The 15,253-nt window shown below is 39.7% G+C and overlaps 1 long non-coding RNA gene and 1 pseudogene across 2 annotated transcripts in view; both read left to right on the plus strand.

The window, feature by feature from the left end:
• Window positions 1–15,253, plus strand: part of LOC308641148 — a 438,634-nt gene that overhangs the window by 181,418 nt on the left and 241,963 nt on the right. The gene's annotated exons all lie outside the window — the stretch shown is intronic.
• On the plus strand, window positions 2,485–10,650 carry LOC308642896 (oxysterol-binding protein-related protein 9-like; annotated as a pseudogene). The gene is made up of 2 exons: window positions 2,485–3,279; window positions 9,246–10,650. The product of its transcript is annotated as an oxysterol-binding protein-related protein 9-like (transcript).

Here is a 15,253-nt window from a genome sequence, read left to right on the forward strand (position 1 = left end):
CTTAAAGCACAGAGAGGTTAAGTTATCTGCCCAAGGAGGCAAATCTAGTAAGAAAGAAAATCAGAATATGAATTCAGAGCTATCCATATCAGTACACATGCCATCACTAAGCCATGCTGATTTCCTCTGGTCATAGTTATTGAAATAAATTTTCAACCTATCCATGCTTTGCAAGTTGAAAACTATCATTCCATGTAAGTAGTTTAGAATCTCCCCACAGTCATAGAATAAGTAAACTAAACTGGAAGTCAGGATCCTGGAGTCCTTTATGGACGAGATGATTATGACATTGGTAACTACTCCATCTTCCTTCCTCCTGCTCTCACCCCACTCCCCTCCAGCCAACCTGCCCTCATTGTGCTACTTAAAACTAGGGATCTAGCCCTTCCCATACTTCCATCTTCCTTCTCCTCTTCTTTCCTATAGCACTTATCACCATCCAATCCTCATTTATTCAGTTAGTTTGCTTATATTTGTCTCCCTAGGTCACAAAGTCAAGCTCCACAAAGGGCAGGGATTTGGGGTCTCTTTTGTTCACTGATGGTCCCTAGCACTCACATCAGTACTTGATACATAATACATGTGCAACAAAAAATATTTGTTGAATAATCCCTGAAATACCCACAAGGTGCCTAAAGTATTTTGATATCAGAGTAACTCTATTGAAGAGTGAATTATTGATTTATTATCTAGCCATACCTCCTTAAAATTGATAATGAAGTTGTCTAAAGATTTTTATCTGAATCGATGTTTCTGGAGAGAATTGTTTTCTTTTAATGAACATTTTACTTGTGACTTGATATTGTTTTTTTAATTCAGAGGGGATATATTAAAAATGTTTAACAACAACAAAAACTCTGGAAATAGAAGATTCTTTTAACTTAGAAGAGAGAGAAATCAGGTAGGCTTGGTGTGTTTTCATTGCCCACATAATGGCCTGTCTCTCTGTACAGTGATCCTATAAAACCTGAGCAAATATTTACCTTTGACATCAGAAGAAGTCAGTTAAGCAAATGAAATTTCACAATGAACAAAATGAAAGACTTCCTTCTTTATTTATTCTGGATAGTATATTAATTTTTAGGATGGTTTTATTCACCCAGACATAGAGGTATTGTTTGATAGAAGGTCAGCATTCATTTAGCTTTTGCCCAGCTCTACTTACAACTATTAACTATAACATTGGTCGTTTCAGAGTTACCAATATACTAGTTGACAGTGTAGTCAATGAAGGTCTCATTGACACTGAATTTCATCTTATACTCACTGATCAGATCAACTATATTATAATAGCTAATCATTAATAAGTACCAAAAAAAAGCATTAATAAATATCTGTTAAGACCTGGGCATCATATCTATATTATCTCAAATATGTCCACTACCTCCACAGGGCAAGTTCTATAGTCACGGAGTCCAGTGAAGCTAAGCAATATTCTTATATCACACAGTCAGAGCTGAGACTCATACCAAGAGTATCTCAATGATTCCTCAATCTGGGTCAATTTCAAGGTCCACTCTCTGGCCTTAATCATCCATCAAATCAGTTGCCTTATTAGGTTATACTGAAAGAAATTGTGGCAACCAAAAATTCTGTACTTACACTACAAAATTATCTGTTGTTTATCTGACATTCAAACATAACTAGATGTAATTTTATTTGCTGCATCTGGCAATTATATGTGAAGGGAACTTGGAGACTGCTGGGTTCAGTGGTTCTTAGCCAGGAGTGCTAGGTGAAATTGATCAGGATGGGATTTCCAAAATATAATCACAGGCTGTCTCTCTGCTGCCTGAGGATTCAGAGTCTGCCAGACCTGTGAATTTTGAAGTTTCACTTATTTAGTCACAAAATATGTGTAGATTTACTGATTACTTACCTCATGCCAAGCATCTTTTCTAGGCCTTGGTAGCACAGTAAGAAACAAAACAAAAATTCTACCTCTGGAGATCTTCCCAGGTGATTTCAAAATTTATCCCAGCTAAGAAACAATGGACCAAGCCTCTCATTTTAGATTAGGGAAATTGAGGTCCAGAATAGTGCTATGCTGGCTAACAATCACTGAGGGACTAATATCAAGTCTCCAAGTCTGTTTTTTTTTTTTTTTTAAGTTTCCAACTCTTATCTAACATCTTCATTTATTTTTTTTAAAAGGAAACTATATGCTGACTCTAAGTCCTCCATGTTCCACAATACTCCCCTTTTAATAATCATTACTGTAGGCCCCGGGGACGGGCTGAACTTGTGGCTGGGCCTCCTGCACCACCAGGATCTGATCAAGGGAGTAGAAGAGGGGTGCGCAGGAGCAGGCCCCCCGCCCCAGGAGGCACCGAGGGCAGGGGCCTCAGCAAATAGCTTTCTTGCTGGCCACTTGTGAAGTGAGTAGACCCCGAGGGTCTGGGAGAGGGGCTAGTCCCCACCCTGAGTCTCCGTGGTCCCTGCTGCCTGCCCTGGCAAAGGCCTGAGGCACCAATGTCGTTCCCCTGCCTCCTTCTCGCTGTCCTGTGGGGGTTTGGATTCAGGATTTGTTCCTAGTGTCCAAGACTTTGACAACAAAATAACAGAAGCAGATGCTTATCTACAAATCTTGATAGAACAACTAAAGCTTTTTGATGACAAGCTTCAAAACTGTAAAGATGATGAACAGAAAAAGAAAATTGAAACTCTCAAAGAAACAACAAATAGCATGGTAGAATCTATTAAACACTGAATTGTGTTGATGCAGATCCGCTAAAAGTACTATTAATCCTGTAGATGCAATACGTCAACCCAGTCCCTGGGAACCTGTAATCAGTACAATGCCTTCCCAGACTGTCTTACCTCCAGAACCAGCTCAGTTGTGTAAGTCAGAGCAGCGGCCGTCTTCCTTACCCGTTGGACCTGTATTAGCTACCTTGGGACATCATCAGACTCCAACACCAAATAGTACAGGCAGTGGGCATTCACCACCTCGTAGCAGTCTAACTTCTCCAAGTCATGTCAACTTGTCTCCAAATACAGTCCCAGAGTTTTCTTACTCTAGCAATGAAGATGAATTCTATGATGCTGATGAATTCCATCAGAGTGGCTCATCCCCAAAGTGCTTAATAGATTCTTTTGGTTCTGCCTCAGTCTTGACCCACAGCAGTTCGGGAAATAGCCTAAAGTGCCCAGATACCACAGAATCACTGAATTATTCCATGTCCAATGGTATAAGTGATGCTGACCTTTTTGATTCACATGATGATAGAGACGATGACGGGGAGGCAGGTCAGTGGATGTGGGGAGCCATTCTGACACGTGATTGGGTGACTCCCGTTAAGGGCCTGAGGCACTCTGGCTGTGTCGGAGTTATCCCGACCCTTTCCTGATGAGAGAGCCCATCCGTGTGGGGGTGTGCGTAACCACTGACCCTGGAGACCCAATCACTGACCCTGACCTTGGAGTGCAGCCCCCCCTCAACCTTCATTGGATGGAATTCTCCCCTGAATCTCTTGTTTCCCCCAAATAAAAGGCTGATCCCCGGCGTGTTCGCTCTCTCTCTCTCTCTCTCTCCTGCTAGCCCAGAGTAATCCTCGCTGCCCTGCTGAGCGGCTGGAGGCAGGGAAACAGGGAGACCAAGCCGTCTCGGACCTAGCATTAAAATAAGGTACTGTCTGTGTGTTTTATTTTGATCTCTTCTAACTAACTGAATGCCAGAACCTCATTAATGAAACCACTGCGCAGGCCGCGTGGTAGAATTGGCGCCCAACGTGGGGCATTCTGAATTAGTTAGATTGAGTGGGAGCGCGCGCTAAAAAGATTAAGGGAAAAAATAAAAAGGAAGATAAGGAAAAGAAATAAAGAGAAAATAAAGGAAAGTAAGGAATAAAGAATAAAGAAAAGAAAGAGGTGACATTTGGGTCACAAAAGTAATAAAGAGGATAAGGAAAATAAGAAATAAGATAAGAGAAAGGAAAAAGTGACATTTGAGTCACAAAAGTACCGGGAGATATTGAAGGAAAGAGACGTTAATTTACTTAAAATGGGAAATTCTACTTCTTCGGATAAGGAAATGTATCTAACTATTTTAGACAGTATAATTAATCAGAAAGGAAAACAAATAAAGAAAACTCAGTTATTGCAATTCTTAAAGATTGTAGGTGAATATTGTCCTTGGTTTTGTGACCAAGAGTCTCCAAATTTACTTACTTGGGAGAAATTAAAAAGAAAAAAAGTTTATCTTTTTAAAAATATAGGCCAGAGTTCCCGACCCCCTGAAGACCTTATAAAAGCCATTCAAGGAGCTGTTAAGTCTATTCAAATGGAAAATCAGCCTGAGGCTAAGTTAATTACCTTTCCCTTGAGAACAAAAGCACTAGGGACCAAGGTTAGAAATGTGAACTTAGACTTGCAGCCCCATGCGGAGGATTCAAACGGCGCGGATCAGCCCGCTTTCTCGCTGCCGCCGGCATTTCCTCCTGGCGGGAGCCCGGGAATTCCAAGAACGGTCGCACAGTGTGACGTCATCGCGCCGGCCATGGGGGCCGCCATCTTTAGATTTACCGGAGCAAAACAAACAGTTTCCATGCCGACCATGGGGGCCGCCATCTTTAATTTTACCGGAGCGAAACCACAGTTTCCGTACAAACCCCTAATGATTTTCAAGGCTTTTAAGAGAGATAATTCAGCCTATGGGATCATTACAGCCAGGACTTCCCTCCCCCACAGCCATTCCTTTAGATTATAGCTTGATGGTAATAGATTTAAAAGACTGTTTTTTCTCTATAAGGTTACATCCTAAAGATTGTGAAAAATTTGCTTTCACTGTCCCAGCAGTTAATTTTAAGGAACCTGTTAAAAGATACTGCTGGAAAGTCCTTCCTCAGGGAATGCGTAATAGCCCTACCCTGTGTCAAAAATATGTTGATCAGGCAATAGATCCCATTAGAAATAGCTTCCCTGATGCATACATTATTCATTTTATGGATGATATATTATTGGCCCATGCTAATTCAGAAGTACTTTCAGAAATTTTTACTCAGTTAGAGACCTCACTTACAACTATGGGTTTAAGTATAGCTCCTCAAAAAATTCAAAAGGTATCTCCTTTTCAATATCTAGGTCAGATAATTCAAGGGAGTACAATCCGTCCTCAAAATCTTCAGATAAGAGTTAAGGAGTTACGTACCCTTAATGATTTTCAAAAACTATTAGGAGATATTAACTGGCTAAGACCATCCTTAAAGTTAACTACTTCTGAGTTAAGTCCTTTATTTCAGATATTACAAGGAAATCCTTCTCCAACCTCTCCACGTCAACTAACTTTGGAGGCCAAAACAGCCTTAAGGAAAGTGGAAATTGCAATTAAAAATGCACAGCTTACTAGAATAGATCCTAAAGAAATAATGTATTTATTAATATTTCCAACTGAGCATACCCCAACAGGAGCCATATGGCAAAGATTAGGAGTTATTGAATGGATCTACTTATCTCATTCCCCTCAAAAAACATTAATTCCTTTTCATGATTCTACAGCTCAATTAGTAATTAAGGGTAGAACTAGAATTTTACAATTAATTGGATCTGAGCCTGATATCATAATTATTCCATTTTCTGTTCAACAAACTAATTGGCTTTTTCAAACTTCTACCTCATGGCAGATAGCTTTTGCAGATTTCCCTGGCCAGATAGATAGCCATTATCCTCGTGATAAGATTGTACAATTTGCATCATTAACATCACTTATTTTTCCAAAGATTGTACTTTCCCATCCAATAGAGGGAGCTTTATCGGTGTTCACAGATGGTTCCAACTCTGGTAAGGCAGGTTTCTTCAGCCGTGTTCACACAGAGGTAATACAAACTTCTTATACTTCAGCTCAAAGGGCAGAGCTCCAAGCTCTGATTTTTGCCTTAGATTATTTTTCAAATGAGCCTATTAATATCTATTCTGACAGCTTATATGCAGTCAGAGTTACCAAAAATATTGAAACCTCAGTTATTGGGTTTACTTCATCACAGGAGTTATTTGAATTATTTCATAATTTACAAAAGACAGTGCTAATGAGGAAGTACCCATGTTTTATTGGACATATCCGAGCACATTCTAGCCTCCCTGGACCTTTGGTTGCAGGTAATGATAATATTGATAAATTAGTAGCTTTTTGTCAACAGATGTCTTCATATGACTGTGCCCTAGCTTCCCATTCCTTGCATCATCAAAATGCTTCTAGCTTACGTAAAAAATTTAGTATTACCAGAGAACAGGCTCGTCAGATTGTAAGCCAATGCCCTAAGTGTGTTATTTACACTCCATCTCTGCCATCAGGGGTAAATCCCCGTGGTTTAAAACCAAATCAAATATGGCAAATGGATGTAACTCATATTCCTCAATTTGGTAAGCAATGTTATGTGCATGTCATAGTGGACACTTATTCTAGATTTATTTTTGCCACAGCACGTACTAAGGAAAATACTCAACATGTAATTTCTCATTGCTTAGCAGCTTTTTCCGTTTTAGGGTGTCCTATGCAGATTAAAACAGATAATGCTCCAGCTTATGTAAGCTCTGCTTTTCAACAATTTTGCCAAGAGTTTCAAATTAATCATAAAACAGGAATTCCTTATAACCCCCAAGGTCAAGCCATTGTAGAACGAGCTCATTTATCTATTAAACTTCAATTACAAAAATTAAAAAGGGGGAATAAGATAATGACTCCCCAAAATAGCCTTAATCATGCCTTATTTGTTTTAAATTTTTTAAACTGTGACACAGAAGGTCACACTGCTGCTGAGAGGCAAATGCCTCCCTCGGTGACAGGCCCATTAGGCAGAGTTCTGTGGAAAGATTTACAGACTGGTCAGTGGAAGGGCCCAGATCCGGTAATATCATGGGGCCGAGGGCATGCTTGTATTTTTCCAGAAGGTGCTTTTCGTCCTATCTGGGTGCCTGAACGTGCTATCAGACATGGAGGAGATAGAACCCAGACTCAAGCGACTGAGGATAGACACGGAGGAGCCACAACCCAGAAGGAGGAGATATCGGAAAAAGATGAAGAAAGACCAGATTGAACCAGCCGAGAAGCTGATTTCGTGGAAAGATGTGAAGAAATTGACAACCCAGGCTTCCCAAATACTTCGACGCCTAGGAAAGAACAGGACACCAGTCTTGATGGTAGCGACAGTAATTGCCCTACTGGGCTGTCAGGTAAAAGGGAATCAAGTAGACACTTATTGGACATATTTCCCAGATCCACCCCTGGTACACCCAGCTGTGTGGACTGGAGAATCTATTCCAGTATTTACTAATGACTCATTCATGATGGGAGGATTTACAGATACTCATATTACTCCCAATCATGTGACTAGATTTAATTATTCTGGCTACAGTGCCCAATTACCTTTATGTTGGTCACATGATAAACATGCTGGCTGTCTGAAAGTATCATTTGAAGAAAAGACAGCGATTGGTAAACCTAGACTGACAAATAATTCTATTTATGGAGACTTAAAACCTAATACTAGATCAATAATTAAGATGGGACTTTCCCATAACAAGCCAGTCATTTCTGCAAAACCTCCACCAGTACCCCACTGTCCAAATAGTTCTATAATTGAAATTGGCACCTTTCCTAAATGGATGGATTGTGTAAATACCTTTCCTGTACAACATAAGGTGTCTAAAGCTAGTGGGTATATTTTAGACTGGTCTCCAAAAATTGATAAGAGACAATTACGAAGAAATTCTGCTATGACACCTACAGGATTTGTTAGTAATATTTTGACTTATAGTGAAGGAGGTATTCAAAAAGATATTTGGCGTTTAATTGCTGCCTCAGAATATTTACATTTTACAGACAAACCTTTACCAAAATTTGTCGGCAAGAACTGTAAAGAGGGATCTTGCTATGGCCTAAGAGCCTGTGTCCAATCTCCTTATGTTTTAATTATTGGAAATGTAAAAGTTAGATGGATAGATGATAGATATTTTGTTACTTGTAATAAGTGCAACCTAACCAATTGTATTTCTAGGTATAATGGAGGAAAAGGAGTGCTGATACTTCATCAGCCCTCTTTTGTTTTATTACCTGCTAATATTTCAGAGCCATGGTATGCTGATGCTGGTTTACAAGTTTTGCAACAAATTCATGCCCAGCTAACAAGACCTAAACGTGCTATTGGAGTCATAATTGTTGGTGTCCTAGCACTGGTCTCATTTATTGCCTCAACCGTCTCTGCATCTCTGACATTGTCTCAGAATATTCAGCATGCAAAATTTCTTAATAATTTAGCTCAAAATACTTCCAAGGCTCTGCGTAATCAAGTAAATATTGATGAAAGGATTGAGACTAAGTTAAACGCCTTAGAGGCGACTGTTATTAACATTGGTAATGAACTTTCAGCCTTAAAATTTAAGGAAAGGCTTAAATGCCATGCTAATTATAAGTATGTATGTGTTACAGCTGCCAAGTACAATGCTTCTCTCTGGGATTGGGAGAAAGTTAAAAACCATTTATTAGGTATTTGACAAAATAGTAATAATAGCTTGGATATTCTGGAACTTCATCACCATATCCAAGACATTCAGAATAATAGAGCTGATTTTTCAGATCCTTCTTCTTTGGCTAACCAAATATTGAAGAAATTAAATGGATTCAACCCTGAAAATATTCTTAAGCACTCCGCTTGGTACCTTATTGGATTATTCTCTTTGCTGTTAATTCTCTTTTGTATTGTAACTATAGGATGGCGAGTCTTCCAATCAAGAATCCGGGGACTCCAGAGAGTGAACCGCCGCCTCATTGTTAAGAATAGAAAGGGGGAATATGTGGGGAGCCATTCTGACACGTGATTGGGTGACTCCCGTTAAGGGCCTGAGGCACTCTGGCTGTGTCGGAGTTATCCCGACCCTTTCCTGATGAGAGAGCCCATCCGTGTGGGGGTGTGCGTAACCACTGACCCTGGAGACCCAATCACTGACCCTGACCTTGGAGTGCAGCCCCCCCTCAACCTTCATTGGATGGAATTCTCCCCTGAATCTCTTGTTTCCCCCAAATAAAAGGCTGATCCCCGGCGTGTTCGCTCTCTCTCTCTCTCTCTCTCCTGCTAGCCCAGAGTAATCCTCGCTGCCCTGCTGAGCGGCTGGAGGCAGGGAAACAGGGAGACCGAGCCGTCTTGGACCTAGCATTAAAATAAGGTACTGTCTGTGTGTTTTATTTTGATCTCTTCTAACTAACTGAATGCCAGAACCTCATTAATGAAACCACTGCGCAGGCCGCGTGGTAGAAGTGGAGGAGCACAAGAGTGTTATCATGCACCTCTTGTCACAGGTTAGGCTCAGAATGGATCTTATTAAGGTAGTTCTTCCAACATTTATTCTTGAAAGAAGATCTCTTTTAGAAATGCATGCAGACGTTTTTGCATGTCCGGACCTGTTTGTGAGCATTAGTGACCAGAAAGATCCCAGGGATCAGATGGTTCAGGTTGTGAAATGGTTCCTCTCGGCCTTTCATGTAGGAAGGAAAGGATCAGTTGTCAAAAAAGCCATTCAATCCCATTTTGGGTGAGATCTTTCAGTATCACTGGACATTGAATGTCTCTTCAAATGACACTGAAGAGAACACAGAGCTCGTTTCAAAAGGACCAGTTCCCTGGGTTTCCAAAAACAGTGTGACATTCGTGGCTGAGCAGGCTTCCATCATCCACCCATTTCAGCCTTTTATGCTGAAGGTTTTAAAGATAAAATCCAATTCAATGCTCATATCTGGACTAAATCAAAATTCCTTGGGATGTCCATTGGGGTGCACGACATAGGGCAAGGCTGTGTCTCATGTCTAGGCTATGATGAGCATTACATTCTCACATTCCCCAATGGTTATGGAAGATCTATCCTCACAGTACCCTGGATGTAACTAAGAGGAGAATGCAATATTAATTGTTCCAAAGCTAGTTATAGTGCAAATATCATCTTCCACACTAAACCTTTCTATGGAAGCAAGAAACACAGAATTACTGCTGAGATTTTTTTATCCAAATGACAAGAATTCTTTTTGCTTAATTGAAGGGGAATGGGATGGTGTAATGTATGCAAAATATGCAACAGGGGAAATACGGTCTTTGTAGATACCAAGAAGTTGCCTATAATCAAGAAGAAAGTGAGGAAGTTGGAAGATCAGAATGAATATGAGTCCTGCAGCCTTTGGAAGGATGTCACTTTCAATTTAAAAATCAGAGACATTGATGCAGCAACCGAAGCAAAGCACAGACTTGAAGAAAGACAAAGAACAGAAACCCGAGAAAGGAAGGAGAAGGAAATTCAGTGGGAGACAAGGTTATTCCATGAAGATGGAGAATGCTGGGTTTATGATGAATCATTACTGAAACGTCTTGGTGCTGTGAAGCATTAATCTGGGAAACAAAAGTTTACACCCGATGACCAGGGTAAGTCATCTAAATTAAGCAACAATCTTCTTTGGGAGAACCTATCACTCCCTTCATATTGCAGTGGTTCCTATCTCAGGGATACTGGACTTTCTGACACAGATGAACAATTAAAGCTGGAAAAGCTTCCCTTTCTCTATGGCAGTTAAGATTTTGACTTCAGTTCTGAGAAAACAAGATGTCTGCTCCCAGACCCCATGCTTTGAAAAGTTTCACACTCTGCACTCTTGTTCTGCTGTTAAGACATGACATACAGACTCTTATTTCATAATCTGTGGTTTGCAAATTATGGACATAGGAGCTATGTTATTCTAATGCTATTTAACTTAAAATGCTGAGATTACAGATGTTGACAGCAGCAATAGTGCACCCTGACCTCAAATGACAGTGGCAGTTGTCATTGTCACTTCCCTCTTACAAGACCATAACAATTTATGCTGTAGGTATGCATCATTCTTCAAATGTATGGACTTATTCATTCTCCCCATAACTCTGTGAATGGTACAGGAAGGATGTTATTCTAACTGTCCCTTTGCCATCGAAGCAACTTGTAAGTGGAAAAAACAGGGCTCGAATCCAGATTTTTCTATCTCCCAACTTGGAATAAATCTGAGGGTAAATGAAAATTTTGGTTTGTTTCTTTTTTCCCTCTTATAAGCACGAATGAACAACAAACTGTTGGACACAAGGTGGAAAAAATCTACTGTCAAAATCCAGTTTCTAGGGCTGGGATTGTGGCTCAGTGGTAGAGCGCTTGCCTAGCATGCACAAAGCACTGAGTTTGATCCTCAGCCACACATAAATGTAAAATAAAGATATTGTGTCCATCTAAAACTAAAAAAAATATACTTTCTATATCCATGGGTTTCTCATCTGTGGATTCAACCAAGGATTGAAAATAATTACAGATGTACTGAACATGTACAGTACATAGTCTTCCCATCATTATTCTCTGAATAGTACAGTATGACAACTATTTACAGAGCATTTGCATTGTATTAGCTATCAAGTAATCGATAGATAATTTAAAATACAGGAAAGATGATTAATATAGAAAATGTATGTAGGTTCTATGCACATATTACCTCATTTTATATAAAATTCTTGAACATCCTAAAATTTTGGTATTCTTGGTGGGAAAGGCTATTGGAACCAACCAATCCCTGTGAATGTTAAGGGACAATTATATGTATGACACCTTAATATCTTGCCTGATACAGAGACTTTCCCTGATTCTAACCCCAAAGTAGGCACCATTACACCATTTCTTAGAGAGAATGATATATAAATTTCACAAGTTTTTTATTTTTATTTTTACTTTTTTTGGTGTGTGGTACTGAGTGGTTGAACTTAGGGCCTCATTCACTGAGCTACATCCTCATTCCTTCTCTTTTTTCTTTTTCTTTCTTTCTTTCTTTTTCTTTTTATTTCTTTTCTTTTTTTTCTTTTTTTTTTTTTTTTGAGACAGGGTCCCACTAAGTTGCTGAGGCTGGCCTTCAACTTGAGTCCCTCCTGCCTCGGCCTCCTGAGTAATGATGGGTTATGGGCATGTTCTTCACAATAATTTTAAAGATAAAACTGGCTATGACCATACTCTTGTGGACAGCAGCCACCTTCTCCAGCAAAACATCTCTGGCAGAGGGTTTGGTCAGCCCTGCTCTAGACTATCTGCCTCAGATGAGGAATGAGCAGATGTGCCTGATCATTCGCCAGGTTCCACCACTGGTTTCTCCAGTCCCCACTCCCACCCTCTGGCATGATCAGACTCTTGTTTTCCAAAGTTGCTTGTCATTCTCTTTTGCACAGTTGTTTCTAGTGACCTGTTCATAACCCATAGAATTTGACCTTAGAACCTGGAACAAGTTGGATCCAAGTCACTTAAAAAAAATTATTTTAGTTGTAGATCAACACAATACCTTTATTTTATTTTTATGTGATGCAGAGCTACAACTCCAGCCCTCCAAGTCACTCTTAAATCATGGTGTAGACCCCCTATGTTAAATAAATAGGTTTGAGGTATTTGCAAGAGTGGCCTTCTCAGCTGTTTTCCTTGCCTACAGTTCCCATCCCACTCCCAACCATTGTATATATTCATCAGCTGAATTATCTAAAGGACCACTTTCCCCATGTCATTCTATATAAAAGCAAAAGCCTTCAGTGTCACTGCCTTAGAAACAACAGTACTTATTCTCCTGATAATCCCTGTTCAACCACACGGCTTAGGGAAGGATCAACTGAGAAAAATAACAAGAATGTAGGACGTTACATTCATGTAGTGTTTCAGAGTGTTGAAGCCCTTCACATGTTTCAGTTAATTTCAAGAAAATCCGAGAAGTCAGATTTATGTCACTTTTAGCACCTGTATGTTTTGTTTCAGTAAAGCAAGCTGTTCACTTACCTGTCCTACTTTTTTTTGTCAGTCAACTGATATGTAAAATTTCATATTAAATTATAATATTATTATGATATCATTATTAATATAGTTCATTATTATTGCACTATATTAAAGATCAGTTAATGTTTGTAAGGCGGTGCAGTCATCTAGTTTTTCATCATAAAAAGGCTTAAAAATAAGACTTGTTGCAATCAGATCTTACTTATACTATGTGTCGAAAAGGGCAGAACTAAGCTGCCAGAAGCACAAACATTTAGGACTTTTTGAAATCATCCAGGTAAAAATTGTGTATGTAATTAAAGAGTCTTAGAATATGGAAAAGAGCTGGGGTTCCTATTTGCTTTAAACTTTTATAATGAACAAAATAAGAGTTCAGGAAAAGACAGTATCTCCGGATGAAAGACCAATGGAACTCCAGTTAGAAGCTAAGGTTTGGTTAATTTTTATTTATTGGAGGTAGCACAATGCACTGGTTGAGAGTGTTATACAAATTACCTTGGAGAAATTACTTAACCTCTTTAGATCTCAGTTTTCTATTCTGTGAAAATAATAGTACCTATCCTGTAGGGCAGTTGTGATGCTAAAATGAGCTAATATTTGCAAAATACTTAGCATAGGATCTGGCACATAGTGATTATTTTATAGGAGGTAATGGCAATGAGGATGATGGTGATAATTTGAGGGGGAAATTCATGGTTACACGAAATTAAGGACTTTTCCAGATTTTCTTGAATATCCTGAGTCATCAATTTACCTCCGCAGGGTTGAATCTTCATTTGTAAATTGCCTCTATGGTCATACAATAATTCTATAATTATAACAGCTCTGGAGATGGACCCTCTAGCTTAATATCTGATTAATAAAGGTTTCAATTCTAGTCCTTAGAATGTGATCAATAAATTTTGACTTGGAAAACCCAAGTCAAATTGTCTGAAGACAAAGGATAACTTCTTGGCTCCTGTACCTAAAAGGTCACATTCAGTCTGTTCAGAACCTTACCTAGTAACCTCCAGACTTGGTTTCTCTCTGTCTCTTGACTCTGTCTTCTGCACTGTGCTTTATTCTCAGGTTCTATGTGATGTCCACAGACCTCCAGGCTTCCGACATCCCTACTGCAAACAGGCTCTGCCAAAAGCAACACTCAAATCTCCCACAACCACTCAGCTGAAGTCTCTGTAACCACAAAAAGGCATAAGAGATCTTTTTGAGATGATAAAAGTATTCTAAAACCAGACTGTTGTGAGGGTTGCCTCGCAAATATATTTAAAATCATTGAATTGTTCACAGATAGTTTGACTTATGAATTTTTGAGTTTATAATGATGTGAAAGTGATACACATCCAGTAGAAACCATACTTTGAATGTGGACCTCTGATCTCTTCTGGGCTAGTGATAGGTGGTATGATATTCTCTGGTGATGGAGACAGTGAACCATAGCTCCTCCTCTGCCCCAGGATCAGGAGTGGAAACAACCAATACTCTACAGTTCTGTGTTGCTAAGCTGTGATGCCCAGGTCCCTCCTATATACCCTGTGGGGTCCAGAGATATGAGCAGAAAACAGGGAATACACATTTTCTCAGGTAACCACTGTGTTTTGCCTGGGAAACTGTACTCTTTAATTTTATTATGGATCAAGGAGGCTTTTAGAGGTGGGACTAGGAACTACATCATTATTATTCCATTGTTTTCATTAAGGTAATCCTCACATGATCCCCATGATGTATGCACTTCTATAATTCCCATTTTACAGGTGAGAAGACTCAGGTTCACACAGGTACCATAACTATTCTGCGGTAACATTCAGCCCCATGCTTTCACTCTTAGCTCCCAGTCTCACCTGTGTTCTGTCCTCCTTGCACATTAGGATCATCTGGGGAGCTCTTGGAGCATTCTAAAGTCAGATTCAAATCCAAACACATTACATCCAAATCTCTGTGGGGGTGGGGGTAGGTGAGGCAGCATTGGTTTTTGTTTTGCTCTTTTTAGTGGCCCAGGTGATTCACATGTTTTGAACATGCTGCACTATTTGAAGAGCCACTGACACAAATTGACACATCAAATGGGTGTTTTGTTTGAGAGGGGAAGCTTACATTCACTGACAGGCCAGCAGATAACTCTGGACAGTTGCATACATATGTTTTTACACATCCACAGGAACAGTACAATAGACAGCCATGGCGGTGCACGCCTGTAATCCCAGTGTTCAGGAGGCTGAGACAGGAGGATCTGGAGTTCAAAGCCAGCCTCAGCAAAAGTGAGGCATTAAGGACTGAGATTGTGGCTCAGAGGTAGAGCGCTCGCCTAGCCTGCATGGGGCACTGGGTTAGATCCTCAGCACCACATAAATATAAAATAAAGACATTGTGTCCACTTATAACTAAAAACTAAATATTAAAAAAGTGAAGCATTAAAACTCAGTGAGATCCTGTCTCTAAATAAAATACAAAATAGGGCTGG

The sequence above is a fragment of the Spermophilus citellus genome (genome assembly GCF_964194105.1).
Source record: "Spermophilus citellus genome assembly, chromosome: 2".
Classification (NCBI taxonomy): Eukaryota; Metazoa; Chordata; class Mammalia; order Rodentia; family Sciuridae; genus Spermophilus; species Spermophilus citellus.